The 5,028-nt window shown below is 50.1% G+C and overlaps 1 long non-coding RNA gene across 1 annotated transcript in view; it reads right to left on the bottom strand.

Annotated features, from left to right (window-relative positions):
- LOC118167165 overlaps positions 1-4,341 on the bottom strand; it is a 12,054-nt gene extending 7,713 nt beyond the window's left edge. The window contains exon 1 of the long non-coding RNA XR_004750985.1: positions 4,200-4,341. This is a non-coding gene — a long non-coding RNA (uncharacterized LOC118167165). The remainder of the gene's footprint in view (positions 1-4,199) is intronic.
- Between the last annotated feature and the right edge of the window lie 687 nt (positions 4,342-5,028).

The following is a 5,028-nucleotide window of genomic DNA, read 5'->3' as shown; positions in this document are numbered from 1 at the left end:
TTTTCTTTTCTTTTCTTTTCTTTTCTTTTCTTTTCTTTTCTTTTTTCTTTTCTTTTTTCTTTTTTCTTTTCTTTTTTTCTTTTCTTTCTTTGCCTTTCCTTGCCTTCTTGCCTTCTTTTCTTGCCTCCTTTCTTGCCTTCTTGCCTTCTTGCCTGCCTTCCAGCCTGCCTTTTCCTCCCTCTCACCCTCCTTCTCTGTCTTTCTTTGCACACACCTGTATTTTTTTGTATTTTTGATCTTATTCCACTGCCTGTCCCACAATGAATTCTGACACATTTTATGGCATCTTTGGGGGTGGCTTTCCATAGTTAAAGGAAATAAAAGGAACATCAAAGGCCCTGTATAACACATCACCCACCTCTGTGGCAAGTTGCTGTTTGCATTCCCTGTAGCAAATTGGGCTTTCCAGCAAGAGGAAGGTCTGGGATGGAAGGGGTAGGAGGAAAGGGGTGCGTAAAATGGGAGAGGAACAGCTGTGCCTGAAGAGAAATATCCCTGTAAGTCTGGAGATGCATGGCTGGAATGCAAAGCCCATTTCCCCAGGAAGGATGCTGAGACAGCAAGGTTGCTCCCTGTGCAGGTGCTGGGTGTGGAGAGGAACACTAAAACCATCCTTAGTCTCTGTGCTTCTGCTTTGCTGTTGTGGTTTTCTTAGGCAAACACGTGCCTCTTGCATACTTCCATGTCCTCAGTTTGGCCTCAGCTGGTGGGTTCGGAGTCCCTCTCCTTCCCAGGACAAGCTTCGTCATGAAACCAAGCTCAGACTGGCTTTTCCTTCCCTTCTCCTAGGTGGAGAGGGCTGCCTCCTTAGAGTACAGTCAAATCTGTAAGTTCACTCCCACATCTAACTAGCTGGCTAGTCAACTAATATGAAATTACCCTAGGCTACAGCTTGAGATTCGTCTCCTTACAAAAAAAAGTTAAAAAAGTGCAATTATTAATTATTTTATTAAATATTGCATAGGGCTATATAAGTTTACTTCTTCCCGTGATTCCCCTGGGCTCCACCTGAGGACTTTGTTCCGTTGACATCGATGGGGATTACTCTGTTCTTGTATTTTAAATCATGGTGCCATCTATGGCCATAATTAATACGTGCAGCTTGTTCTCATCCAGCACTTTTTCACACCGCACAAGTGAATCGGGAGTTATAATTCTGTCGGGGGCATTCGGAGTGCTCTGTTCCCTGGGGCTATCTGCACTTGCAGGTTTTTGCATTTGGTTTTGCAATCAGGAGAAACTTAATTAAAAAATAAAAAAAAAAAAGGAAGAGATGAAACGAACAAAAAAACTCATGTGGGAACTCTCAAACCCTCCCCTGCCAGATCAGCCTCGTGAGCGCAAGGTGAGCGAGCTCTGGACCGAGCCGTGCCCCTCCACATCTGTAAGACATCCGTAAGCACAGCTGCTGCACTGCAGCACACCTTTGATCCTGGTGGCCATCCCACCAGGCAGCGCAGCGCTCCCCGGGGCAGCAGCACAGGCAGGGGAGGATGGAGGACGTGCAAGCAGGAGGGAACGGCCCCGACCCTCCTGCTGGTGGATGCCCAGGGGGAGCCCGGTTGCCTCTTCTGGGCGCATCTATTCGATGACCTTCTGCAAGGTCCAGGGAAGCAGAGTTCAGGTCCTTTCTTCTGATGTCTTTCAGGCTGCAAACAGCCAGGAAAACTGCTTGGTGAGAGGGCAGGCAGCACCTCGAGCAGCAGACTGGATAAGGAAGCAGCTTTTCCAACCTGCCCCAACCCAAAGCTCCTCTCCGGAGCTTTTCCCCCACTTTTTCAAGGGAGATGGGGCCTGACCCCAGTAGAAATAGGACTGGGGGGAGAGCGATGTGAGGGTGCTGGGCTTGGCACACAGAACGGGGTTTTACACAGAAGAGGTAAGGGTGGGCCCTGTCCTCCCCTGTGGAGCAGACATGGATGTGGCAAAAAAAAAGATGCCTTTTCGGGAGGAAAAACACAAAACAAAAAAACCTCAAATATAAAGTAAAAGAGGAAAAGAAAAAAAAATGGAAGAGGCAGAGAGGATTGCTGGTTGCACCAGAGGGAGCCCTTCCATTGCAGATGAGGCAGAAATCAGGCTCAGGCTGGAGCTGGAGGCTAAACCCTACTCTGCAACACAGCCCTGGGCCTTCCAGTGCCTCCCAGTGCCTTCCAGCCTGGGTTGACTGGGAGAGGCAGAGCCCAGCCGGCCCCAGCCCAGCACCATGCACCAGCACTTTGACATCCCCAGCCCTGCTAATGCCCTGTTTGGGAAATCCCCCCGCCTCAGCCTGTTCAAGCATCTCCTCTCTGTTTCGCCCCCAAGACAGCTTCCACCCCAGTAGGACACTCTCAGCCTGCTTGCCAGACTGGAGGCCCTGCTGGAAATAAAGGCTTGGAGTCCAATGGAAGAGAAGACTCCCTTGTTAATCCAGGAAAAATCCTACCTGGGATGACAAATGGAGCCGAGAGGTCTCAGATCCCAAATTTCCCATCCCCTGCTGAGATCTGAATGTGCGGCTGTGCCTAGAAGACCCCATGTCAGGGCCAGGCACAGCCCACGTGTGCCCCAGTGCAACCCTGCTGGATGTAGGGTGCCCTCGGAGCTTCTCTAGGGGTTATTCTATGCCCCCCCCCCCCCCGCACAGACATCCACTTGTTGGTGTTATGCTCTATTTCGGGCCCCAGAAAAAGTGGGCTGGACTCAATTTTCCACTGTGCTCAAGCATTCAGGCCCATTTCATGGGCTTGTCTCAGGGTCTTTTAACGAGCAGCCTCGGGAGGGGAGGATGGGGAAGTTTCTGGCAGTACCTGCTGCCCACGCTGCCCAGCTACCACCTGGCAGATTTTGGCAGATTTAGGCTAAAATGTGCTGAGCCTCCCAGGCAGGTTTGTTAAAGCACGTGTGCACACACCTCTCTGCACTTGTTTTAATGCACTTCTTCTCCTTCTCCCCATCCCACTGCCCGTCCCCAGTCACTCCCAGCATCCCTGCCTTGTCGTTTGATTCATTATTTCCCCTATTCCCCAGATTTTTGGTTACACAATTCACAGGTGGTGACAGGGAGGGTGAGTGAATGAGACCATCTCACGTATGACCATTTAACCTGGTCTTAACCTTCCCCCGGGGAACTTCTTCTGAACTTCTCCCTCTGCAAACTGAGACCTGGCCTTTCGTCCTACCAAACCACATAAACTATTCATTATTATTTTTTTTTTTTCAAATCCCAGTTGTTCTCTTCCAAAGCCTACTCCTCACCTACTCCATCCTTCCTCAGTCCCAGCTGCCCTCCCGTGGCCCGTTCAGCCCTGGTGGCCGCAATGGGAACACTGGGATGGATTTTCTTACCTCCAGGGCCGCATCGAGCCATGAGCAGCACCACCTGGGGAAGCCCTGCAAGCTGCGGTACCCTGCTTTGGGGCATCCTTCTTTTGGGGCACCAGCTTTAAGCAGGATCGAAGGGATATTCATAGCTCCGCTATCTTGAGCATGTCTCCGAGCTGTTTCTCTCCAGCTGGAATTTCTCAGGAAAGCTGCTGTAGGATCTTCCTTCTCCTGGTGTGCAAGGTAGCTTATTTTTAGCAAATGTGGTTTTCAAAAACGGCAGAGCCACTTTTGCTGGAACTTAGCTAGAAAAACGCTGCTTTTGGCAGACACGACATGAAAAACTTCAGACCAGATAGCTGGAAAATGGCAAGCTCATCAATGTTTGAAACAGGGCCTTAAAATGACGAGCCAACTCACCTCATTCAGGTGGCGGTTTGTTGTTTATCGCTCCGTTGCAGCTCACCTAATCTGCTGCTTCACCGTCTCTCCTCTACCTACCTGCTCTCTGGTGGTGTCGCCTGCCCTCCGGGTGAATGTCATTGTAACTGGGGTCCGATGGACGTGTAGAGCCTGCTTTGTGCCTGGCTGCTGTGGTATGAGTCCCTCCTCACCAAACCTGGTGGGGGAGGTCCCCTTGGCCTGCCACGGTGTCCCCATCCTTGCTCCCAAACCCTGCTGTGTCAGTGCAGGTGTTTGTATGGCCATGGTCTAACGCCACTCTACGAAAGGATGTAGTTTAAAAATCAACCCTGCTATAGGAAAGCAGGTCATTATTTATTATTTTAAGTGAAATCATTCAGTTAGCCATTTTTGAAGATGGCATCATTTAGGTTGGAAAAGACCTTTAAGATCACGTTGTCCAACCTTTAACCTTGCACAGCCCAGTCCACCCTAAGCACCACATCTACACGTTTTCTGAAGACCTCCAGTGATGGTGACCCAGCTGCTTCCCTGTGCAGCCCGTTCCAAGACTTCACAACCCTCTCAGTGAATAAATTTCTCCCAATATCCAACCTAAACCTCCCCTGCTGCAACTTGTCTTATCACTTGGTGCCTGGGAGACGAGCCCAATCCTCACCTCGCTACAACCTCCTTGAAGGTAATTGTCAAGTACAATAAGATCCCCCCTGAGCCTTCTCTTCTCCACTCTAAGCAACCCTAGCTCCCTCAGCTACTCCTCTTAGGAGGTAAAATAGATGAAAATATGCACAGCAGGCATTGTGCCCTGCCTTCAGATCCCAGCTGAATGTGGCCATTTCTCTGCACAGGCTGTGGGAATAAATATCCCAAGAAAGATTTCTCTTCTTTCCAAAGGAGCTGACCTTCATGTGTTGCTACTGGGTCCGGCACCACACGGGACCAGTGCTGATAAGCAGAGGATTTTTGGCCATTTGCTGTCCTCCTGTAGAGGCAGGGGTGGTTGGACAGCTCTGGAGCTTCACAGCCCCCAGACAGCTGGAGCAGAGGGGCTCTGCGGTGACCACGGATGTTCAGAGAGCTTGTGATCTTCCTGGAGAAGCGTCGGGACATAAGGGGCATCATCCAGGAGCACCCCTTGGGGCTGAAGACTGGAAATGCAGTGAGCTCCTCACCAACAACAGGACATTGGATGCTACCTCCCCTGCATTTTGATGGGGGGATCTGATTCCTTCTTGTGTTACAGAAAAAAAATAAAAATAAAAAAAGGAAAAAAAAAAGTCATCAATGGGGGAACATGCA

Source organism: Oxyura jamaicensis, chromosome 4 (assembly GCF_011077185.1).
Source record: "Oxyura jamaicensis isolate SHBP4307 breed ruddy duck chromosome 4, BPBGC_Ojam_1.0, whole genome shotgun sequence".
Classification (NCBI taxonomy): domain Eukaryota; kingdom Metazoa; phylum Chordata; class Aves; order Anseriformes; family Anatidae; genus Oxyura; species Oxyura jamaicensis.
This window is presented reverse-complemented; position numbering and strand designations above follow the sequence as displayed.